Source organism: Emydura macquarii, unplaced genomic scaffold (genome assembly GCF_026122565.2).
Source record: "Emydura macquarii macquarii isolate MOO-44397 ecotype Brisbane River unplaced genomic scaffold, CSIRO-AGI_Emac_v2 contig_2437, whole genome shotgun sequence".
NCBI lineage: Eukaryota > Metazoa > Chordata > Testudines > Chelidae > Emydura > Emydura macquarii.
Window position 1 is genome coordinate 1,959,920 of NW_027132574.1, and position 26,742 is coordinate 1,986,661.

At 38.8% G+C, this 26,742-nt stretch overlaps 2 long non-coding RNA genes across 3 annotated transcripts in view; one reads left to right on the top strand and one right to left on the bottom strand.

Annotated features, from left to right (window-relative positions):
* The window catches only part of LOC137162618 (uncharacterized), a 39,387-nt gene extending 37,107 nt beyond the window's left edge, over positions 1-2,280 (bottom strand). The window contains exon 1 of the long non-coding RNA XR_010922429.1: positions 2,178-2,280. This is a non-coding gene — a long non-coding RNA (uncharacterized lncRNA). The remainder of the gene's footprint in view (positions 1-2,177) is intronic.
* On the top strand, positions 1,100-22,071 carry LOC137162617 (uncharacterized). Of its 2 annotated transcripts, none has more exons than XR_010922427.1 (3): positions 1,100-1,222; positions 21,631-21,733; positions 21,818-22,071. It is a non-coding gene; the product is annotated as an uncharacterized lncRNA (long non-coding RNA). The 2 variants fall into 2 exon arrangements; XR_010922428.1 differs by lacking the exon at positions 1,100-1,222 and adding an exon at positions 10,495-10,629.
* The last annotated feature ends 4,671 nt before the right edge of the window (positions 22,072-26,742 follow it).

Consider the following 26,742-nt stretch of genomic DNA (forward strand, 5'->3'; position numbering starts at 1 on the left):
TTTAGTTATGTCTGGATATATTTCTTTCTTTAGTTTAGATAACTGCCTATTTTAAGGCATTTCAGTGTTTCATGGATACTTGTAGCTTTGCTTCTTCTTCGATGTTACTATCATCAATTCAAGCTTCTATGCTACGTAGGTGTTAGTTTATTCATGAGAGTTTTATTTGCTATTTCAAGACAGAAAAATATAATAAATAAAAATCAGTCCAGTCTGATCTCGTGGATGCAGCTGTATGTACCACTCCAGTTTGTTAGCAGAAAAATTAAAAATATATAGTGAATTTTTACAAGCATGAGCCATAAACAAGATATCCAAATGATTAAGTGATTTTGTATACCCCCCAGTCTTTGATGGATAACTGAGATACTTGAAAGGAACCCGATATTCAGAAAGTACTAAATACATACTCTCTAAAAAATCAGGATCTTTCAATGTGTTTTAATTTGGCTACCAAAAATGGAGGAACCTAAAATCACTAGTTACTTTTGAAAATGTAGGACCATATCTTTTGTAATAATTTTCAAATCCATATACAGCCTTTAGGAAATATCTTACAATGGAGTCAATGATTTGTTAGGACTTTCCTATTTCTAACTCCTAGTATCTTAAATACACATAAGATCAAAGGGTAGGGAGGTAACTACAAACACAGTCTCAAGATGTTAGTGAATCATCTTGAACAACAATACAATGAGTGTCCATCTTTAATCACCTCCTCTACTGTTGGGTCACTGGAATATGTTCACTTTCATACTTTGTGTTTGTGTTTCTGCTCTCCTAATATAGGGCAATTTACAAGCACATGTTCTTGCTCATTATGGTAATGTTTTCAGGGTCCCAAGTCACTAAGATGTGCTCAAAAAAGGAACAAACTCAGTGTCTGAAAACTTGTGGCCCTTAATTTTAAATCACCCTTTACTCAAGTAGACTTTGCCACTGTAGTGTCTGAGGTCCTTATTGAGGTTTTTACTGAAGTCTAGAGGATGCAGGAAGGTCCTGAGGTAACAAGGTACATATGTACTTTCCTAATTTTAAGCACATGCGTCATCCCAATGGATTTAAGTACCTTGCTTAACCAGGGCATCAAAACTGAGCAAAGAGCTTAAGATATGGACGTGTGTGTTATTTCCTCCACATTGTGCTGACTTCTGCTCTGTCAAGAAAGGTTTATATTGGAAGTTTGCCTGAGTAAGGAGTTCAGGATTTGGCCCTTTGAAAGGTAGGAAATACACTGTAGCTATTGACCTGTCATTGTAATTAGTGTCTCTATCCTTTTAAAATGAGCTTATTCTTACCTTTTACATTTGACTTGCTTGTTTTTATTTGCTCTAGCATCTTAAGTCTCATTAACTGCTAAATAACTCATATACCCCCCCATTTATCAATTACAATCTAATTGTATTTTGCTACAGGGTGCATTGTTATTAGCTCAGCATTCCTTATATGAATGAATAGCTTTCTTTTAGTCCACTGAGACATTAACCTCATTTTGACTAAAGCTGAGCTGAGCAGAAGCTGGGAAAGATTGGAATAAATCCAAAAATAGTAGTGGATTTAGCACTCTTGGATGGAGCAATCCATACTTACGAGGACATTGTTAAACACACACATCTGCAAAACCTTCAGTCTCTTGTAAACTATCTAAAGTCCAAAAATCTGGTTGGCTTTAAAAAAACAAATTTTGTTGTTGTTCCTTAAACACTTGTTATTTAGAAACAAATGTCCCCCTCCCTGTAACAAAACAATTTATTTGAACAATTGACCCCATTAGACTTCTCAGTTGATCACTTTTAAATATCCCTGTGGATCTATGAGAAATGCCAATGAAGCTGTAGAAAAATACTATTAGTCCTTTAGAAAACATAACAGGCATTACATCCTACTATGAAATAATTTGTTTCTGAGTGCTAACTTCTGTCCCTAACAACTCAGAAATCCTCAGGTGCAGCAAAACACAGTTCTATAGAATTGTTGTTCAAACAGGATTTGTGAAATCTGATTTGGGTAAGTCACTGCTCATGCACCCACTCAGGTTCCCTGTGGTGTAACCCTAGGCCATTTCTCAGATTCTCCACTTGAACTGTTCAATAAACTCAAAAAAAAAACACTTTTGTCCCTTCCTATCCCTGCTTTCTTAAATTAAGCAAAGTTCAAAATAAAGTATTCAAGTTCACCTGAACATCCACACAAAATAAAGGGTTTTTCTTCTTCCTCCCAGGCCTATTCTGCTTTGGCAGGCCACTACCCAGCTGTACCTAGCACAGCCTCAGTCCTGACTCTGTGTTAGAGCTTATTCGCTCTAAACATACCAGCGCACAAGCCAAGCACTCACCCCCAATTGCAGGCACCTGCTGCTATTTATAGGGCAATCACCCTGATCTCCTTCAGGTGTGGCTTAATCTGTAATCAGGGTTGGCTAGCCCCAGCCCTCCAGCCCATATACATTCTACATTCTTGGAGTTTACACAGTAGGGATAGAATCTAGGTAAATTGCCCTGATACACTCTGCATAAGAGCCACCCTGGTAAAATTCCATCCAAGAGGTATTTCCCTCCTGAACAGATTGTGAAGGACACATTCATATATAACATATTTATCAGCTCTTGGGAAGTCCCCTTACGTTATGCACAGTGAAGCATAGAGTGCAGGACAGGGGTGAAAAAATCCACTAGACACGCCCATCACAGATTGGGGGAGGCTACCGCAGCCTCAGGGATTTACTCAAACTCTAGGTACTTGGGATTCATGAAGGCTTTTGGTTGTCTGAGGGCAATTTACCTATATTCTATCCCTGCTGTGAAACACCAATAGTGTAGCATGATATGGGCAAAAGAAGAAAGAAAGCCAGCATAAAAGTTAAAGTTGCCAAAAGCTAATTGGTCCATCCAATCCTTCTCCCTGCTAGTATAGATCTTTCCTATGACTGTGACAGCCATCTTGCTACTTGCCTTTTTACACTTCTTCATTTCAGGAGGCAGAGGAAGCTAAAAGCATATTATATTTTGTTTTTCACATGAGTGATTCAGTTAGAGGCAGCCTTTGGGGACAGTAGAAAATAAGTAATACCAAACAAGCCCTCAAACTAGGAGTTTTATTTCTAAACACAGACCTGCAGAATTAGCTTACTTAGACCAGAGGCAATTTCACAGAAATCCTGGCCTTATCTACACTAGGAACATTAAAAAAAATCCCAATGTTGCTAACATTGGTTTGGCTGAACTTACTTTAAGGCCTAAAAGACATCGCTGGAGTGTTTGCAGTCTGGGGACTTAGCTATTTATGAAAACAGTGTGTTTTCGACAGAGTTAGGGGCTCAGAGAACTCAAAAAGTTAGCAATTAATTTTTCAACATTTAAGGAATTATAAATTATTAGGAAAATGTAATGCTGTGCTTTCCATATTCTGTTGAGAGGTATATTTGCTTGTGTGCATATTTAGAAAATGAGTCAAATGCTGTGCTGATATAAATGGATGCAGCTTCATTGACTTCAATGGAACAGCATCCATTCATGTCAGCAGAAAAATTTGGCCCTGTGTTTATATTTAAAAAAAAAAAAACATTTGCATTAAAGGGTTGTAAAATCAAACACATATGCACACAGAAATGCTATCAGATAAGTGAACTCCATGAAGCAATATCAAAGAAATCACGCCTAAGAAACAGAGTTACAGTAGAAATACCTTAGTACTAAGAACAGCTGAAGTTTATTCCTGAAGAGAAACATATGCAGGAGATATCTCAAAGCCCTTGCACATTAAATTCTCAAAAGTGACTAGTGATTTTGGGTTTCCAACTAGACTCAATTTTCATAACGTGGGATCAGTTCTTTATGAAAATCAGGCCACTTAAAAATGCCCCTAGTTGAGAAATGACAAACTGAGGAAGGAATCATTTCTGAAAATTTAGGTCATGAAAATGCTGCTGTATCTGCAAATATAAGTCTCAGCAATATCACTTTTTCAGAATATGTACTTATACTCATTTGGCAAGGATACTCTTTATTTATTTGTCTTTAAAATTCCATGAACTTTTCTGCAACCATATAAATAATAATATGTATTGAAAGAAACATGAGGGAAGAATGAAAGCATTTTTACCAAGTTAATAGAGTATTCAGATAAAGGATTAGTTGTAAGAAGGGCAAGTATTTCAGACATATTAATTAGATACTCTAGAATTAATATCTGTGGGAAATTAAGGAGGATTAGAGAAATAATATTCACATTTTAATAACAATTTGGTCCCAAGATTATTAAAAACTAGCTTCCTCCTACTGCATATATTTCTCTTGGTGGCAAAGGCTATTGTTTGTTTGAATAAAGAGGACAAAACAGCTGATAAAAGTTGTTTACCTTGTGCAAACTGCAGAGGACATGTACATTGATGAGTCAGGGAATATTGATCAATGTGCAATTGCAGGCAAAAAATCCTGACCCTAGATCCCTGGATTTTGTTAAATTCTTATCAGAGATTGTGTACAATAGTGGTTGTGCAAAATATGATGTTTGTGGAAATGTAATTATTTTCAGCTGTATTGAGCATGTTTGTTGAAATGATTCATTTTCAATGTGTGCGATTATTCACAATGCTATGATTGCATTGTTTAAAATGCTCTTCTTGGAAATGTAAGCTAGATTGTATAGAACAAACACCCCCCTACACACACACACACTGTATTCCTCTAATATTTAAGTGCACGTTGTAGACTATGCAACTATGTCATGTCAGTACCAATAATAGGACTTGCTATGATTGAGTCCTGAAAGTGTCAAAAGACCTTAATGGCTAAAGGGTACAAGATGTTGAATGGGTAGTACATTAAAAGAGGAAGAAATTAAAATGTCTGAGCTAATCAGCTCACCTGGACTTGCAGAAGATAAGAAAGAAGAAACAATAATAAATCTGAGGGGATAATGGAAATACAATTATCCGTGGCCAAGAAGAAGTGCTTCCTCATCATTGATACCTAATTAGTTCCATGTACTCACATACATTGTTTAAATTATGTACTAAAATGTAGATATAGTCAGAGCTATCTATTAGCCAAACCATGAAAAAAAATTCTATTCAAACAATTGGTGGATTCAGTCTTCAAATTACTTGTGATCAATATGTTTTCAGTGCTGTTGTGCTTCTTTGGTAATGAACTACAAAAGAATACAGGCCAAAGTGAACTAAGAGCACTGCAACTTCAGTTAGTCATTCATCTCAGTTTGCATAAATAAACACTAAATTACTTTGGGACAATCTGAGGAATGTATTCGGTCCCCATGTCTCTATCTAAGGAGCTGAACTAGCTGAAATTAGCCTTCCCAGCTGCTGGCCTACAGACTCCTCTATCGCTGTGGATGCGAAATTCACTATTCTGAAGTGGAAATGTAATTTCCTTTCCCTTGCTGTATTAGACTGGCTAATTAAGAATTTCTCATTGCCTTTTATTACATGTAAACTAACTGCCTATTCTGACACCCTATTTTGTACTCCTCAGAGGAAGCTCAGAGTACTTGATTCTGGGTGGCACATGTACAGTGAGTGCTGCAGCAGCATTTCTGCAGGAAATTCTATTATTGACTGACTAAATTACAGCACTCTGCCTCTGCAATAGGTTTTGTGCTCAAAATGAGCTCTTTTGGCTAATTGGAGAAGCCAAATTTGTAGGCCATGCACTACAGCCACTCCCATTCTCTTGTGTCTGCAGCAATAGCAGCTCATGGGGATATTGTAATCCTCTCACTTCTACCGAGGAAATTTGGAGATTTCTATAAGGGCAGTAAAGACATCAGTTGGCTCTAAGTAAAAATAGATATATGCATTTCATGAGCAAATATACTGCTGTTTAAAACCATAGAGGAAAAAAGACCTCTTTGAAAAGCTCTCACTCCCATATCACTATCATTGTAAAGTTCCCCCACATTGCTTTTGTACACTATTTAGATATTATCCTGCAAAATAACTCTTGCCCACTCCTGACAATGCTGGCCGGATATTGAAGGTCCCACACTTCAGTGGATTTTCTGCTCTTTTTCCACCCCTCCACCTTGCCACTTATATTGTACTGCTTCTCAGCAAAGTTCACTTGCTGCATCCAAGAACATGTGTTCTAAGGGATAAGAGGGGACATCCTCCATTTTACGCATGGTCTCTATGCCAGTCAACATGCTCTTCACACTTTGGTATAAAAAGAAAAGGGAGCATATAAAGGGCCATGTCTCAGCCACGGGACATTGGCAGAAGGGCTGTCAGAGAGCATGATATTGTTAGATGCTGTTTCTGAGAGGGCAGTGTTTTATGGCAGCTTTGCATTTGTGGTTAGAGCAGTCTCATGGCTGCTCCAGTTTATAACCGTCACTTACACCTACCTTACCCATACACATAGTTTAGAATATTTGTAGTGTAGGCATTTGCTAGCCATGCCCCTTTTGAATCTTACAGCTTCACTCCCATTGCCAGTCAGCTCAGCAGCAGCCACACTTACTTTTCACAGGACTGTACATAAACAAGACATTTTTTCTTAAAATACACTATTTCCACCATCAGTGCATTTCCCTAGAGATAGCAATAGTGGAAGAGGTAGTGGCAACAGGATGATGGTGTTTTAGTCTCTACACCATCTACCCTGGTCTCAGAGATGGCTAAAATACTAATGACCACAAATGGTGCGTCTATATTGGAAATTCCATAGTGATTATAACTCTGTAGAGTTAATATAGTGATTGCAACAGTGGGAATTTAAGACAAAATAGATTAGGGAAGATACAGTTAAGGGGGAAATGACCTGAATGGTATGGAATAGGTGCAGTACACTAGGAGTAAGGTTTAATGGCCACTTTACAGAGGTGCAGCTGCTTGCACATAACACAGCCATTGGGTAGTTGAGAGCCCAGGAAGCCCAGTTAAAACCTAACACAGGGGAAATTTACATCATTTAGCTATAGAAGAGGTTTACAGGATAGCAGTGCAATCAGTTGAACTGGGTAGAGGGTAGAAACTAATTCCACAGATTATAAGCATTCAGAAGGGAACTCCTCATATTCTGTGTTTGCTTTAGTTAATTGAATTACTGCTTGACATTAAAATTAGAGGACATAGTTAATTTCTATCTGACCTGCACTATCTAAAAAGAAAATTGGAAGTACAATTAGAGAAAGAAAAATGTTAATTTGGCAGTTGATTTTGCTGTAAATCTATGGTTTGTCCTAAAAGGAAAGTTTAGGAAGTTAATAGGGTCCATCATGTTCTTAATGTTACATTGAAATTTTACTGGAAAGTCCCTTGCCAGAGCACTCCATCAACCAGCCAAGGAAATCCTCCAGTACTCAGGTAAAACGTGGTAGTGAAAGAAGCCCATCTTCAATATTCTGCACTAAGATTTATGAGTTGGGTGACCAAGCTTCTCACTTCCACCACTTGGGGCTCATAGGAGAGTTACTTTATTCTTGATCAGGATGAACTCCTTGCTGCACGGCTAAGAATGGCACTGTTGTGGGGTGTTGCCCATCTAGTTTGTCACTGTCTTAAATGTTTCTGTGTTCTGTCTGTCAATCCTCCACTGGGCTTCCTTGTGGGAAATAGAGTCTTGGCTCTCAGGCCTATGCAGTCGTTGTGCTAGGCTACTATCTAGTCCCTGGGAGGTATTGTGATGGCTTAACATTGACAGGTAGGATATCCTTCCTGTCAGTTCTGCCTCTGCCATCAATGTCTTGGCTGTCTTTACAGACAACTTTGTCTCTCTGTTGCTTTCTGGTTATCCAGGGAAGATATCTTGTGCTCAGATTCCCATTTGGTGCTGAATCGTTTGAATTCTACTGCAATGTATGGTGGCTCATTGTCTGATTTTAGTGCTTCAGGTATCCCATATCTTGCAAAACGTGTCTCCAGTTTCCAGATCACAATTCTTGCCCGTGTCCTCTAGATAGTCCGACTCCCAGAAATTGGAGCAGTCATCCAATGTGATCATGTAGTTTCTGTCATTAAAAGTGAACAGGTCTGTTCTGACCTTTTCACAGGGTCAGAATGGCATTTCATGAGCTTGTAGAGTCTCCTATTGTCAATCGCTATAGTCTTAGCATATCTCTCTCTCTGTTTCATGTACACTCTCAGATGATCATTCCTGACTAGCCAGTAGATGCCTGGCTTGTCTTAAGCATGCCTTTATCCCCAGGTGTGAAACGTGCATCTAGGTCATGATGTCAGTTCTTAAACCTGCTGGAATTATTGCCCAGTCTCCTTTAAACAAAATCTTATCTTGGATCCACAGCTCATCCCTTACCTCGCAGTAGATGGTAATCTCCTGTGGCACCCCTCTTTGCAGTCAAGTGAGGTATGTAGGAACAACCTTCCGGCTGCACACAGAGCAGAGATCATCATCACCAGGTAGTTGTCAGTGACTCCATAGGCCTGGGCCCTCTCAGAACTCCATCTGTCCTCTCTTCTTAAACTCTTTCATCTCCATGGTAATTTTTTGGAACAGTGGGGGACCTCAGTTTCAGACTGTGCCCCAGACCCCCAAAAACCTCTGTAAGGCCCTGCTCAGCAGTGGCTTCTTCATGATGCCTAAAGGTGAACTGATGGAATCATTACATTCCAAAGAGCACAGCCAGGATGCTTATCTGAGCACAGCTCCTTTTGTGTCTGTCAAGGCTCTACTAGCAAACACTATGGGTTGCTGGGCTTTGCTATTGTGCAGCTTGTAGGCCTCCTGAGGCTGTAGTTCTATCTGCTCCACAGGGTTTTAGTTCTTTAGGACTGGTGCCTTGTTTATGATTTTCTTTATTATTTAAAATGCTTGTTCTGGGATGTCTGACCATTCCCCATTCACATCTGCATTATGATGTGCTGTGTTCAATTTACACTGGAACACCTCTGGGACTGGGTTGATGCCCTTAGGCATTCATCTGCAGCGGAACCTGCCAAAAGGTGTAGCAAAGACTGTCAGCTGGCTGGATGGTTCACCTAATATGTGAATATGCTCAATTTAACATAACAAACAGGGAACTCTTTTTCCCTGAGTAAATCAGGTATTATTTCCTCAATCATTGATTATGGGTAATGATTTCTTTTCAATGCTCTGTTGAGTAGTTTTGAATCACTGCGGACCTTCAGTTTACCTTAAGGTTTTTTTTCCCACCACTAGTAGGCCACTAATCCAGTCTGTGCTAGCTTCAATGGGTGTAATGATACCTCTTCTTTGCAGGCTTACCGGTACCTTCTGCAATGAATTCACCAGAGCTAATGGAACTCTGCATTTTTCTAGTGTCACCCTGTACATAGGGTTCTGTTTCTAACTTCATCTCTTGTTCTTTGGGTTTACATCTCCTTCAAATATGTCCTTATCTTCTATATGAATGCTTGACTGGGCCCACAGTGACTGTTCTCCATCCTTTCTGACATTGCAGATATACTGGTGTTGTCTACAATTAAATTCATGACCTGCACTGCCCTGCTAACAGGCAGTGGATGGTACTTCTGTGTTTCAACTACTCTAAATGCCAAGGGATAAAGTCTCTTCTTTAATGTGTTTCTTATTGATGGCCTGCATTTGCTCACTGGCTTCAGAATGGTTTTACTGTACATCACCCACACCTGCACACATTTATCTAGCCTAACATCACTGCTTATCAGCATTGCTGGGATTATACTGCAGCAGACTCCTCAGTCCAGCTAGAATCTAATTGCTCATTGATCTAACACCATAGTTGCAAATATGGGAGTTGAATGGCTGCCTCCATAGTTGCAAATATGGGAGCCTTCTTCTGCAGTCCATTTATACTGAGAGTCTCTGGAACTCCTAACATCACACTGCAGATATCCTCCTCTACACTGGAAGTCTCTACAGCCTCAATCACTGCATGCACTGCTTCTTTTTATCTTCCTGCAGCATTTGGACATAAAGTGGTTCTGTCTCCCACATATCCTGTACTGTTGCCCATAGTCTGAACATTTTTCTTTCTTCCTGTTGCATTGCCTTGCACAGTACTTACAGTAGACCATGATGCTTGCATTCTCGGGCCATATGTCTCTGTTCCTTTAGTTTCAGCCTGTATATTTTTTCTGCAAGAGTGATTGTTAATGTTTTGATCTTTTCCCTGGACAGTTCAGCTGCCCTTGTTATTTGAAAGTATTTCTCTAGGGTTAGATTTGTTTCTCTCAACAATCGCTCCTGTAATGTGGATTCACGTGTTCCACAAATGATTCTGTGTAAGCAAGTTCTGAGTGGCACTCTCCCTGCTCAGCAGCTGAAAGGGGGGCATGTTATCTGCATGGACTTTGTATTTGTATGAGTACAATTAAGTACTCAGCATATTGCATAAGCACACTAGGTGTTGAGCATGATGGGAAATGGTCAATGTGCCTGGTACTGTGTTACAAGTCACTTTTGTGTTAACTGCAGGGGTAATGAAATGTTGTCCTTCAATTGTATGAACAAATGGCATCAGATCTGTGTTTAGCTTGTTCTGATAAAAAATTCACTCTCACCTAAACAGAGCCCAAAAAGGGTGGCGAATGGATGTTTCAGCAGTACAAGGGCAGAGTGAGGGGTGAGACGTCTCCTGATGAGATAGCACTAGCCCTGGCAAAGGGCTACTCTTAGGCATGGATTGATGATCATCTCCCACTGTTAAAAGGTAGAATTAATGATTCCTCTTGGAGTCTTTTGTTTGTTAAAAGGACATTGTTCCTGTGTCATCAGAAGGTTTTCCCATGAGCTGAAATTCACTAAATTTCAATCACTTGGGAAATCATGACTGACAACCAGCAGTGGGTGGCACCTGCAGATGGTGGGATTGGTCAGCGCCAGTAGATGGCAGGAGCAACAGCGGTCAATGCCAGCAGATGGTTGGTGCCAGCAGACAGCGGGAGCCAGGAGCGGTCAGTGCCTGCAGATGCCAGAATTGGTTAGCGTCTCAAGACAGCGGGGGGGCAGCAGATGGCGGAAGCCAGGAGTGGTTGGTGCCAGCAGAGAGTCAGAGTCAGCAGCAGGGACTCAGCGAGGCCCGGAGATGGCAGTAGGCAGCAGTGGAGGAGGCCTGGTCAAGCCTGCATCTGGCAGGAGCCTGCAGAGGGGGACTGGCTGAGTCCCAACCAAAAAGTGGACATTGCAACTACGACAGTCAGTACAGGGGAAAGCAAGAAGGGAGAGGAGAAGGACATTTCCTGTACTCTGGGGTGGATTTGGTTCATTGAGTTAATGAATTCTGTTTGCACTGTTTCCCAAACCAGTGCTGTGTTACTATTTCTGTTATTAAAAGGTTTGCTTTCTACACTCACACTCTGTGCTTGCGAGAGGGGAAATATTGTCTTTTGGGGTGCCCAGGGGATAGTGTGGGATTTCCCAGGTGATTGGGTGGGGTCTCAAGCCAGTTTGATGTGGTATCATTGACAGGTACCCCTAGATATAGATCCCTGCCCTTGCTGCTGCTGACTCTGTCTGGCAGAAGGGTTACACTGTCTTTAACTAGGGAATCTTTAATATCTCTACTGTTACATGTGAATGCAAGCATTCTCAGCTATGTGAAATAAATATCTCTTCAGTGTTCTGCTTCTTAGTTTCAGGTAAAAAAAAACGTATCTCTTTACAATCTCATTCTCTCTGGGATCACAGTACTCATCAAACATTTTTGTTAGCTTTCCAGCTGTTGTTTATTCTGATTCTAGGTGCTGCTTTGTTTGCCAGTTAATTAAATTCTCTTCTTTTCTGTGGATCTCACTAGACTGACCATTGACACTATATTTCATGTACCACATGCTGACTAAAAACATAAGAGGACTCCATGTTTCTAAAAACTAAAGTGGCTCTTTATTAAGAGCACAATTTACAGAGATGCTGCCACTGCAGTTAGCATTCATGCATCCACAAACACACTGACTTCCTGGTGCCTCCTCCAAAATCTTCCGTCCAGCAACCCAAACTCCTCCTTACAAGTTCCATGCAGGTTTCTATAGGTGAGACCCCTCAGTATAATTTAGGCAGCCCTAGGGATTGCAGTGTGATCCAGAATCAGTGCACCACTATTCATTGTGGTCTGGCCACTCACATCTTTGGCTTGCTTGTCCCATATCCAGATCTCTCCCAGTATATTCCCTCTGCCACATCCTGAAGTGAGAATGGGGTGCATGTAGGGCAATGAAAACTGCCTTGTGCACAGTCTGCATGAGAGGGAATTCTCCCCTGGCCAGTTCTGGGTTAGCAGTGTGAAAGGACCATAACAGAGGGGAAATCACTCACATAAATTAATGATACACTAGGCCTGAGTCACTTCCTGTTTTTACAGAGGCCTGGAATGGGAATACTGTAAAGATTGCAATGATGCAAACATGATGCAGTTTCCCTTCTACCTTGAAAACCTGTTAAGTCCTAGCTTCTCTATTGTCCTTTGAAATACAGATCTGTCCTAACTGGTGATTACAAAATCCCTCTATATAGTATCATTTACAAATTTCATTAATATGCTACCTCTTCCAGATCATTAAAAAAATATTAAATAAGATCGGTTTTAACAATGATACCTATGTAATTGCAATATGCACCTTCCTGTGGAATTTACTGCCTTTCCCTTTATCATTAACCTATGTTTATCATCCTTTAGACAGGTTTCAAGCCATGTGTCCAATTTATTTCTAACTAACATAGGACTGGGATTGGCACCTTGCAATCCAGCCTGAGTAAGGTGCTTACCTGCACAGCAAGAACCTAATTGTTACCCCTGGCTCTGGTAATTTGGGCAAGCCCTTTTCCTGTCTTAATTTACTCTTCCTTCCTGGTTGGCTCAGCTGCTGCAGTGGGTGGAGCCAAGATTCCTCCTACTTGCTATCCCTGCCCATCCACTCTCTGTGCAGCTGCACAGGAAAGGGAATAGCAGCTTTTCAATGCTAGTTCTCCCCCCTCCAGAAGTAATGGTGATGAGAGTAGCTCAAACAGATGAGCAATAGGACTTCTTACTCTGTTCTGTGAGTAGCTCACACAAATCATTGCTCAAGATTTTATGAGACACTGTCTCAAATCCCAATACGCTAGATCAATTTTTATCCACTAATTTTGTATTTCTCTCAAAAACAGAAGTCAAGTTTGTACAGAAATTCTTTCTACTTATTGCTTATGGTTTCATTATGTAGTAAAATGATCATCAGGGGTTTTACTGGGCTATTCAGAGTTTTATGGGTTGTAGCTATGCTTCACCCTTCCTTCCTCCATTCTATTTGTATATAGCTGAATAAAACGGCATGTTACTGTAAGTAAAATGTTTTTCTTTTGACCTCAGCAGTCTCTTTATAAAACTGTTGATGAGGAAAAACATAAAAATGGCAATTTATGGGAAAATGGAAGCATTTAATGAAGAAAATAAGGATTGGCAGCAATATATTAAAAGATTGGCCCACTATTTTCTTGCTTTCTGTTTGTCCTTATCTATAATCTCATTTGCATTTTTTCCTCAGTGCTTGTGGCATTAAAATATATTCCCTTTTTAAGGAGTTCATTATAACCTCAGAAAACAGAAGATAAAAATTTAGAAGACCTGCAAAATATTTTAAGAGAGCACTACAAAACAAAGCCGAACATTATTGTAGAACATTTCAAGTTTCAAACTAGAATGAGTAGGCCAGGTGAAAGTATACCTGTGTATGTGGCAGAGTTAAAAAGATTAATAAATTATTGCTCATTCAGAAATGTCCTACAGCATATGCTGAGGGACAGATTTGTCTGTGGTAAAGGTAATAGTGTTGATGTAGTACAATTAGACTTCTGTCAGACATTTGACTTGGTACTGCATGACATTTTGATTAAAAATCTAGAACAATATAAAATTAACATGGCATACATTAAATGGATTAAAAGCTGGCTGGCTGATAGGTCTCAAAATATAATTGTAAATGGGAATCATGATTGATCAGAAGTGTTTCTAGTAAGGTCCTGCAGGGATCCTTCTCTGGCCCTATGCTATTTCACATTTTTATCAATGACCTGGAAGAAAACATAAAATCATCACTGATAAAGTGACAGAAATTGAGGGAGTAGTAAATAGCAAAGAGCTAATACTCTTTGCTAATACAGAGCAATCCAGATCACTTAGTAAACTGGGTAAAAGCTAACTGTAAGAGTTTTAATATGGCTCAATATAAATGCATACATCTAGGAACAAAGAATGCAGGCCATATTTACAGGACCAAACTTTATCCTGGAAAGCAGTGACTCTGAAAAAAGATTTGGGGGTCACGGTGGATAATCAGCTGAACTTGCATTCTCAGTGTGACACTGTGATCAAAAGGGCTAATGCAATCCTTGCATGTATAAACAGGAGAATTTTGATTAAGGAAAGAGAAGAGATTTTTTTACCTCTGTATATGGCATCAGCGTGGAGGAGATATACAACTTTTGTTAACTGCATGGGGATTTTTCCAAACACTTCACAGAAACACACTGTTTTAGTTAAGAATATAAGACAAGTTTATTAAGCACAGAAAAGTGGACTTTAAGTGAGTATAAGGGATAGGTATAAGAAATCATAGAGAGGTACCAAAGAAAATAAAGATAAACACACAATCTAAATCTTAACCTTTAACACTAGGCAATATCTTGAGTAAGCAGTTTTCTCACTCCACTTGGATGTTCCAGTTCTCCATATACAGGCTTCTCTCAAGCCTGGGTCCAGTCTCTTAGTCTTCCAGTGTTCCTGTTGTTTTCAGCATATGTGGGGGAGGAGAAGGAACAGAGGCTGCATGCCTGGTCGTTTCTTTTATATCTTTTGACCATGTGGCCAGTAGACATTAGTCCAGGCATGTCCAGGTGAGCCCTGCTGAGTCACAATGTTGCTCAGTCCCTCCCATGTGAGTGAGGCAATCTCTATTGTATAGTCTTGTGCAACTGTCATTGTATTGTAAATCCTTTGTTTACAACTCTTGTGATGACTGATGGCTGCTAAGCCTCTCCTGGGTGGGGGTGCCTCCTCTGCTGTTACTAGCAAGCTTATAATATATTGTAATAACAGCAAAATCTTATAACTTGATGCATACTAGCGATATACATATTTTGACAACACAGTGGGTATTAGCAGATTATGACCTTTCATTAGATATCTTACATAGCATGCTTAATATGCATTATTAGAACCGTACAGAAATTATGAATAAGGCAGTTACAGTATGCTTCTTGGGAGGTACAGTATCTAATAGGAGGTCATACTGGCCTTGGACTCTATGGATCTGTGTGGTATTAATAATACAGGAATTCAAAGATAATTGCTAGCAAAGGGGAACTTAACCTGGAGCAAAGGATAATGTAGGGCTAATCAAACTGAATAGAATAACCAAAATGCAAAGGAAGCTGAAAGATACTCAGTCTCCTGAAGGGTGTTTCAGCTGTAGAGGAGCTTCTTTTGTGCCAGCTTGTAAGTTAAAAATGGCACAGTGTCCTTAATGCCTTAATATTGGACACATCCAAAAAATGCAAAGATGACTATCAAACAGCACCTCAAACCCATGAAGGTAAAGCCCAAAAGACAAGAGAAGAAGGAAAAAAGAAGAATGCTCTTTACCTTATGGGGGAAGAAAGACACAGAGGAGGAGGTACACGCTATGTACTCTCAAAAAAAGAAGAAAGTAGGAAGAAATAATGGGTAGAGTTAAACAACGTAAATAGATGGAGGGGCTTCAGCCACTATGATCAATGAATCAGTACAAAGCAGGACTGAGACCACTAATGAATTTATGAATGATCCTGTTCATCTACCCTGGAGAAACTGTTGAGGTGATAGGTTCTGTGCTTGCCCTGTAAAATATAATAGCCAAAATTAAACACAACCAGTCCTAGTGATCTGGGGACAAAGGCAACATCTGTTAGGCAGAAACTGGTTTTAAGAACTAAAACTGAATTGGGAGGAAATTTATAAATCAGACTTGCAAAGCACTCTAAGAAGTCTTGGATCTTCATGCAGCCATTTTTAAGGAAGGGTTAGGGATCTTAACAGATGTGATGGCCAGGATTTCTTTCTAGGATGGGGTCAACTCAAAATATTTTAAGCAAGACCTTTTTTCCTCAGAGAAAAGATTGAGATTGAGCTAGATAGGCTGGTAAAGGAGAGCATGATTTCATCAGTGCAGTTTTCTAAATCAACCACATCTACAGTGTCCATTGTTAAACCAGACAAGAGGATCCACATCTCTGGGAATTATGAAGTTAGAAAATTATTCCATGTCAAAATTGGAAGACTTGATTGCAGTATTAAGTGGGGGTAAAACATTTAGTAAGCTGGCCATGTTCTAGATGCATCAGCAGATGAAGCTGGAAGACTGTAAGAAATTCAACACTATAAATACTCTCATGAGCTTATACCAGTATGTGCAATTCAATATAGTGTATCAGCAGAACATGGAATTTTCCAAAAGGCCATTGAAAATTAATTGAACAGTATCTCATGTATTGTAATGAGGACTGATGATGTCCTCATCACAGGCATAAGAGTCTCCAAAAGTCTGTCAACCTTAGAGAAAGTACTTCAAAAATTGGAGGCAGCAGGGCTTTGCTTCAAACAAATTAAATGCTTTTATTTTTTTTAATGAGACCAGAAGTGGTGAATCTGGGCTAAAGGATAGAAAAGAAGCCTTTACCCTGTAGCAGACAACGTCATGGCAACTGAACAGGTCTCAAGCCCTCAAAACATAACTGAGCTATTAGCATAGTTAGGTATGTAAATAATTATCACAGGTTTCTCCTAAATGTTTCAGCCCTTTCAGAGCCCTTGCATAAGCTCCTGGGGAAAGAGACCGCCTGCTATTGGGAAAGGAGATGAGAGTTTTCCAGGAGTCTAAAAAAGCTACACAAATCCTCAGAGTTCCTTGTTCATTTTAACTGAGGCAAAGAATTTATCATGTCATGTGACATTTCATCATATGGGTAGGGGGAATTTTGTCATATAAAATGAGGGATGTTGGAGCACAGCCAATTGGATATGTCTTTAGGTCACCGACTAAAGCTGAGCAGGGCTATTTTCAATTAGAGAAACACAGTGTAGCTGTTATATTTGGAATTTAAAAAATGCCATCAGTACCCGTATGGGAAAACTTTTACTATGCTAACATATCACCTGAGGGATTCCTCACGGAAATCAAGGGTGTGCCACTCATGGTAGCAGCCTGACAATAGCATTGGGCTGTGACCTTAGCTGTTTGTAAGTATAGGATAGTCTATAATCAGAGATCTGTGAAATTCTTATATTTCATAATTTATCATTTTATTTTTTGGAAAATTTGTTGCTATATCATTTTATGCACCTTATCAAAGCATGCATGTGTATATGGGAGGGGGAGCTGTTGAGTCATTCCCTAGAGGATGGAAGGTCCTGCGGGGGTTAGGTCCAAAAACTTTAGGGTCAGAGGACTGAAAAGTGAACCCGCACTGCACTCACCCTGCAGTGTCATGATGACAGACAAGTGGCTGGGCCATATCTGAGAAGCGCTGTCACCCCGGACTCAGGTTTCAACGCCACTTTCTCAAATTAAGCTTAACTCCCCTCCAAGTCATAATGGAGGGCCAGCTTGGCCAAAGCTGAGTGGTACTGTCATCCTATAAACCAAGTTGCAATGCCTGGAGTGGGAGGCCAGACCCACCCCTGCAGGACTGTAGCAGTCGAAGCCATCACTGTGGGGTGAGGTTTTGGTTTTATTTTGTTGTATGCATTGTTTTTCATTTTATTTCGTATTTGTGAAAAACACGAGTCTCTATCTGTAAGGCAGGGCATCGGTATGCCGATGGAATTGCCCTGAGTCCATTGCCATAACAGATGTGGTTCTACAGAGCTTCCAGAAGAGACTGTGTTACTCATGAAACACCTCACCCAGAAACCAGTAAAGACTTCCCAGATAAGAAAATTACTAGAGAGGATCTTATCCTGTCTGAGGGGCAGCAGCATTTACTGCAGTGCTGTCCAAGGGCCAGTATAAGGAAGAATGTTGCCCATTTAGGGCTAGGAGTACAGAACTGAACATAGAGGATGGATGTATATTGTGGGGTACAAAAGCTGTTATTCCCTCACAAAGACAGATACATTTCTAACAGATTTACATGAAGCACTCCCCAGCTTTTCACACATGAAATCTGTGGCTTAGAGCTATGTGTGCTAGCCAAACAGGGATGAGAACCTGGGAAAAGTAGTAAAAGGATGTCACCAATGTCAGGTGCACCAGTAGGCCCCTGCTACCATGAAAAGGTGCTACCTTATGAGAGAGAGAAGAGCCCCTGCTTAGCTAAAAGACTACATCCTGGCCATGAACTAAGAGAGGAGGGATGTAGTAAAGTGGTCACTAAGGGGTATTCAGAGTATTATAAGTTGTAGTTATACAGCATCCCTCCCTGACTTTCTGCTTAGTGAGTATGTGTTTTTCCCTACTCTGTATAGTGTAGGAATAAAGCAGCACATTCCCAGTCTGCAGCACTGTAAGTAAAATGTGTTTCATGTGCATTGGGAGATACTTTTAAAAATCATATCTTATAAAAGCTTAGACTTTTGTTTCTCATTTGAATATTTGTTCCATTATTTTATTATGAACAGAAGTTAGATTTAGTGAGCTCTATTCACTGTGGTCATTTGGTTCCTTCCTACTTTTCCAGGCTTTTTTTTTTTAATTGTCAGTTTATTAGATAATTTCCTTGACACTAGGATTTATACCATCAAGATTGATGAATTTGCATGTCCTGAAATTATTCACTTAAACCATTACCTGTTTTTTGTCAACAGCTATTTTTACAGTGTATTTCTTGTCCTATTTTTTGTCCAAGTTTTATTTCCTTATTTTCTTGTTGAGTAAAGGAGCTCAGTGTCTCAATCATTTTAAGAGTCATCATTACTTTCATCTCCGAGTCATTTACTGCTTTACCATTGATTTAAATGGAAGTGGGAATAGGCCTTATTACTGAGCCTGCTATCTTTCTCGTACTTTTTATCTTAAATAAATTTGTACCAGCATTTTTATATATTTATATATAATTAGTGTCATACAAAATCAATATCACACACTTTAAATGGACCAGAAACTACTGAACTAACTGATCTCAAAATGGTATTGCTGATGGGGAATCATCCTCAAATGGGTATATTTCTGCTGGGGTGCTCCTGGGGTCAGAGTTCTTGGACCACTGGCTATCTTTTTAATTAGTGACCTGAAACAAAGTATAAAAACATCAATGATAAAGTATACAGACAACACAAAGATCAATAGGGCAGTAACTAATGATGAGGACTGGTAACTGTTTCAGTGTCCTGCATGACTTGGTTTGGGGGATATATGGAAACAATTCTTCACTATTGTATTTTTGTGCATCAGTCCATTACTAGTTTCAGATAGAACAAATACAGCAAACAGTCTCTTTTTCATAAGGGAGAGCAGTCTCTGTAGATACAACAATGTAATATTGGTATTTCAGAGCATTTTGAGGAAAATAAACACCACTTATATAATATTGTCCTATTATTATGACCTTCATACAGTGAAATTAACTTTATCAGAACAGTGATTTATACCACCTCTAGTATTTGTGCCACTGTTAGCAGCTGGGAAGCACTTCCATCCTAATCTCTTATTTCTACTACATATCTTTATTTTACTGGGTTTAGAACTTGGCTGAAAGGATTTGACAAGAATAAATCAATCAATAATAATAATAATTAATAATAAAATACTTATCTTTGGCAGAATATGCAACTTTGTACCCAGGGAATACATTCTTTTTTTTTATATATATATTTTTAAAAATGGCGTGTGTTTCAGTTCTGCAAGCACAAATTATGACATTGAAATTTAAATCTTCACACTTTTTTGTAATCTTGTACAGTTGAAATATTTTTACTTTGATAGTGGTGAATCTTAAGACTTGGTTATGCAGCTGTAAAAGGCTCATATGTCCCAAGTGGCTACATGACCAGGATCTTCACTGAGCTAACTGATCATGGAGAGAAGTGAGCCCAGTAGAGGAGGGAATGATGGAGCTACATGTCTACTTGCAGAGTAGTGGTACTGAAGTGTTCAGGGGAGGGGCGAGAGTCCTCATTGAAAGGAACTTGTTTCACCTGAGTGCTATTCTGCGAATTCTCATACCCCTCTCTTCCTCTTTTGTTCCCATGAAGGTTACTGTTTCAGATTTCCCTCCTAAAGGCACTTAATAGAGCTTGTCAAAACTTTTCCATCAAACCTATTTTCTTTTGGTTTTTTTTTTGTATGTAAAATGTATTTTTGGTGAAACAGAAACTTTCACCAAAAATAAATAAATGAATGAAAAAATAAACAAATCTATTTTTATCCAAAAATTGACCTGTCCAAAAACTTACAATTGTTCTGTTTTCATTTTTTTGATGAAAAACCAAAAAACTTCTGAAGAAAAAGTTTAACAACCTCTCTCTCTCTCTCTCTCTCTCTCTCTCTCTCTCTCTATATATATATATGTATATATAATCAACATTATTATCAGGAAAAAATAATTTCCTAACCAGATCTGTTATTTATGCAGATTCTCTTTCTGATAGTCCTCATCACCCTCTCAGATGAGATAAGCTAAAGAATCTGAGATTTGTTTTAAGCCAAATCGGGAAAAAGCTGAAGTTCAGGATTTGGACCCTAAACCAGACTTCACCAGGTCTTTGAACCTCAGTGGGAGGAATGTTATGATGTTTCATGTTCTACCAGACATGAGGATAATAATTGGCTTTTGAAGACACCAATCCTAGATAACACTATCCATCTGAGTTGTCTTGTTTTACACTTCCATTGTAAATTCTTTCAGGCAGAGACCGTCTTTTTGTTCTGTGTTTATGCAGCACCTGGCACAGCAGGGTCCTGGTTCATGACTGGGGATCTTAGGCGCTATGATAATAAAAATAATAAATAATACTAAAGAAAGTACAAGCCATTATGGAGACGAGGTCTCAGCAAGGACAGACGCTGATTTTTGCTATGCAGAGTTACAGAAACCAATATGGTGCAGGTGTAAAAAAGGACAAATATACACAATTCTGCATACATTCTTCGTTTTAACATCATATGTTCAGAAAAGGAGCCAATCACAGACCATGGGAAAAACTGACAAAGGTCTACAGGTTCCGTGAGAAATTAAATGTAGATGTCAGATTAATACATTTTACACATAGAAAACATGGTGTCTTGCTTTCCATCCAGCACATAGTTGGCATGGTAACCCTAGCATAATACAGCACAAGGGCATATACTTACGGTGACAGAGAATATGTAGCAATAGGCAATACTACAACAAATACTCTTTTATTCCTCCTTATTGTTCATCTACTTATTTATTCTATAGGAAAAGCAATTTGATGGTAACAATTAGTTATCATGACATCCATGTAATTTGAAAAGTAGAAAAATTAATAGAAAGCAATGTAAAGGCACCTACTTCAGACAAATAAATATACTACAGTATCCTCACTTTCCTAGCATCCTCTAAGACAGATGTGGACAGATGCGCCAACATTCTTATATCCAAGTCTTCAGTTATTATATATATATATATATATATATATATATATTTTTTTTTTTTGCATTTTACTCTTGCCATTCTTTGACTCAACCTCTGTATTAGTGACATGACTGTGCTTCACTCATGATACGTATTTCTTCCTCCACAGATTTCAGTATTTCATGCTTTCCACCGCTGCTGTCTGACTCACATCCTTTTTCACTCCTGATTGTGTACTGTGTAGCTCAAAGAGTCTTTCACAAAAGTAAAAGGTAAAGTTCCATCTTGTTGAACCCTCCTATTTGAGTATCTGAATAGCAGCCCACATTTCTCATCCTTCTTTTCAATTTTGACAGGTTACTGTAGATTGTCTGCAATGGCTGCAGATTTTGCATGTCATAGCTAACACCTTGTTAAGACAATCTGTGCTACAGAGAAATTCAAAGAACTACAATGAAGAATGATTCAGACACTATGTGTGGGTGGTAATAAATAGCTGACACATTCTCTGTAGATATTTTCTCCACATTATTGGGTGTATATTTTTCAGCAAATTGAATGTTCTTGGTGTATATTCTCTTTCACTGTGAAAATAAACTTTTTGTTTAGAAACAGAAAATTAAGTGGATATAGTTCCTGCTGAATCACATCTTGTCCAAGACCATGCTTCCTTGAGCTGGTAACTAGACAACCTCATTATCATCTTCTGTGCCAAGTGTTTTCAATTTTTCTTTGTTATGAAAGACATGGATTTTTCGTCTTAGGTTCATGTGGTTACAAGTTCACTGAACAGTATTTCAAGAATAGCAAGAAAAGAAACAGAAGAATGGTTGGGTTAAATCATTGATCTGGGACAGTGGCATGATGGGGTCTATTCCTGACTTTGCCACAGGCTTCTCATGTGATCTTGGGCAAGTCACTTAATCTCATGTTGCTTTAGGTTCTCCAGCCTTTAAATTGGGATAATACTCTGTTTTTCCCACCATTTGTCTTCTCTCTTTAGATTATAAATTCTTTGGGGTAGGGACTGTGTCTTACCACGTGCATGCACATTACCTAAGACACTGGGGCTCCAAATTCTGTTATGGCTTCTAAAGTACAATTATGCTACCTCTACTATACTATACTATAATACTCCTCCTAACAAACATTTGAACAGAGAGATGACACTGATCCCAGTGGGGGACTTGGAGGAAGGTGCTTTCTTACAGTCTTTTCATTTGATTCCTTTCTTTGTTTTTAATATAATAGGTGAATGGATTAGAGGGATAACATTTTTATGTTTTTTTACTTTAAGTGGAATTTGAAGAGGGATTTGAAAGAAAAGAGGGTAGGTGCCTGGGATTCTGAGATAGATAGGGGACAATAATCATTATTTATAATGAAGGGGGGAATGAAGTAAACCGGTTTTATCTATGTGAAGTAGATTCAGATGGAATGAGGAAAAAAGAAAAAGCACTCTTTTTTTGGTTAAGTGTTTACTGTTCAAACTCTAGACTCCTCTACAGTTGGAAGCCTTAGTCTGCAAAAACAGTAACATTACAATCACATGAGTATCTCTATGACATGAGCAGACCTGTTGCACTCATTGACCCTATTTGCAATCATAAGTATTTGCAAAATCAGGTCCTAACTATATGAACTTGATTGAATTTCCTTTAAATTGGCTGAAACAAAATATTTTATCAGTTACTATTTACTCTGGCAGTTCCATGTCTGTCACATAGCCTGTCCAGGAGCAGGTCTGGTTTGATAAGTCAAAGCCATCACTGGTAAACTACTCAAATAACTTTCATGTGCAAATCCCTAATTCTATCATTCTCTAGGCTAAGGTGAAATGAGGCAACACTTCAGCCACACTTTTGTGTCCATTTCCTAACGGCAAACACAGAATTGTCTGCTAAGACATCTACAGAATCTGAGCCTACAGATTTCTTTTCTAATTTACTCTGTTCAGGCAGCAGATAGATGAAATGAGATTTTGCATTGGATATGGTTTCTAATACATAACAATACTGTTTTTCTATTTTTTACGTTGTCCAGAGCCTGCAGTTTTGTACTGATGAGTCCTTGAATCCTCACAGCAATGTTTTTTTATTTTTGTATGCAAATCTAGTTTCATTAGAAGGAAAAGCCTCTTATTTTTTGTCATTTAATAAAGTGGACCAGATTCTGGACCTTACTCTAACTGCTTTGCAACACTCCACTGCAAAAATGCCCCAAAATAGCCGGAAAGACTATTTGCTTCTGGGGTACTTCTCCTTGTATTGGTTTAATTTGCTATATGGATATTTCCCTGTGTATTGTCTTAATGATCTGTTATGCTAAATATTCACCTTTAAAGAGGATTCAGTGTATAAGAGTTGTGGATCCAAAAGAGTACATTATTTATAGTATGGAAACATCATATCAATCCACAGTTTCAAACTCAACAAAAACTTCATCAGCTCTATTTATAACAGTAACTGTTCAGGTGGTTGAAACTGGCCTAGACTGTGTGACTAATCCCACTCAAATCATCAACCAATGCTGCCAGATACTAAGGTGTGAATATTTATTAATGTTATTAAGCATCTAGTGCCATGCCAGTGAATTGTGTGTGAGAGACAGTTAGCAGCTCTTTAGTAAATAATACAGGCATATAGGCACTAAACTGAGCTATACAGTCTGGGATCAAATTCACCCTTTCTGTAGAAGTCCATGAAGTTCCACTAAAGATGGATTTGGACTCGTGTCTATTTCTCTCCAAAGTGTGTTGTCTCCTTTTCAAACTCATCAAGATCCTAACCATTTTTAAATCAATAACATGTAAAACAGTAACTTCTGACTATGTGCGACAGTGATGTAAACAGTGTTGTAAGTTACACAGTGGAGGTAGATTGGTCAGGAAATGGTTGTGTGGGGGTGTGTGTGTATATATATATATATATATATATATATATATATATATATATAACTTATACCAATTGGACATTCAAGTGGTTGTGCATAATAAAGGTATCTTTCATGATGAGGGGTCAGAAAAGGAAATAAAGCAGAATAAGCATCTAACATGAGGGAGGAAGAAAAGTTGGATACAAAGCTTATGTGTCATGTAAAGTGTCATGAATGTCATGTTGATGTATAAAAATTGCACACAAAAAACAATATTAAAAAAATGCTAAAGGTGCAAGTTTAAGCACTCAAAAATTAAGAATATGGCAGAATTAAAGATGCCTTTCCAACTTCAGTTTAGCCTCTTTGTATGTATGCATTACATGACAGTCTTTAATTACATGATCATGTACTATATTTTTCCCCAGAATCCCTGCCTTATTCAGTGAACAGGATGGATGGTGCTCACAATAGTTAGTTTCATCCTCATTGTTCATTTGTACTGTCCCAGGTCTTATTTTCTGTATATTATCTAAATCCTGCTCTGAAGACAGATCATTAATTTCCTTATTCTATTCTATGATTTTCATGCCATGCTCTTCATCGGTAGTGCATTAAGTAACGTGGCTACACATTTATCACATGGTATTTGTTGTCTTATCCTCTATCCAGGAGGAGAAGTATGTGTAGTAGGGTCCCTTGTTTTGACAGAGTGTCAAGTTTGTTTTTATTTTCAATATATCTGTTGTATTTTTGTTAGAGAAAGCAAGGTCAAGGAAATGTGCCTTGTACTTGGAGTGGAAGGTGGTGAAGTTTGTGGTGGGCCTTAGCTTTTGGGAAGTTCATTCCACAGTTTTGGACCAGTCCCCAATCAAGTTCTGTCTCCTGCACAGATTAGGTTTACCCTTCTTGTAGAAAGTTCCATTGTGCCAGAGGAGCATAGCTGTTGACCACATTCTTCATACTGGAGCTTTATGTGATTTTTTAGATATCTGGGGCTTTTCTCATAGGCTTTTCTATGGCACTCATCATTATAAAATAGAGTGCTGGACAAACATTAATGAATTTATCTTCACAGTTTTCCTGTGAGGTGAGGGGATATTATTTTCCATATTTTACAAATGGAGAATTGAAGCACAGACATATTAAAGTCAAAAGTATCCACTAATTTTTGGCTACTCAATTTGAGAAGCCTAGGACCTGATTTTTCAGAGTACTTAGCAACCAATTTATAACACTTTATATGTTTAAATCATGTATTTCATTGACTTCAGCTGCAGCTGTGAATACTCAGTCCCAGGTGTCTGAAGCTAGACATACGGAAAAAGAGAAACACACAATTACTGGCTACATGTAAAGAGTTTTGTTTAAATTATGTGCCTAACATCACAAAGAAAATCTGTGGCAGGAGGAGAGATAGAATCAAACTTTCCAGGAGTGGCATTCAATTGCCTTAACCAAAAAAACATCCTTTCTCATCTGCCTCATCCATTACACACCTTCCAATTTCTGCAACAAATGAGGCTGGTGCCCTAGAGATAACTGCCTCGTTTATCATACAACCCTAATTCATTCCCTGGGCACTGACCATTCTTGGCATTGAATGGGTCAGGGATCCTGTGGAAAAATATAGTTTGTGATCATGTAAATAAATATAGTATCATAGTGCATATCCACCACCGGGCTAATGAAGTTATGCAGGTACTTAAGCAACAGAATAACAGATAGCAGTGGTAAGTTTACCTCCTCTATTGGATCAGCATCAGAGATGAGGGAGACACATATTGTCCCAGTGGATTTCATATTTGCTAACAGGACAGGAATGAGAAGACTCAAATCTTGGGTTCATTTCCAGGTTCTGAATGGGAGAGTGTTCTAGTAAGCACAGATCCTTCTGTCCTTGTTTCCGCAAGCCTAACACTTTCTGTTCATGTCTGTTTCACTCCAGTCTTTCCCTTCACCCTGTCCAGCTCTTGTCCACTCCGCATTTCACTCAGGCTACTTCTTCTTTCTTCACAATACCTGAGCATTAGCCACTAAAGCACGGAGAGTACAGAAGAGAGAGTTTCCTTGCTCTCAGTTGGGCGACACAGAACTGGGAGCGGAAATTGCAGGATAAGTCCTTCTGGGCCCCTGAAGATCTAGGATAGAGCATACCTACAACTCATGGAAACTTCAAAGAATTTAGCTGCCGAAGTCCAACAAGTCTCTTCTGGGTGGGTATGAACAGTTATTTTTCAGAGTCTGTAAAACTTAGCCAAATTTGGGATATTTCTGATGGGAAATGCAAAAGATACGTGCCTGACACCAGAATGACCTCCCTGCCAAATTTCAAATCCCTGTTCTAAAGCATGGAGGTGCTAGAGAGTCAAAATGAAATTACTGAATTAACATTTTAGCATCGGTA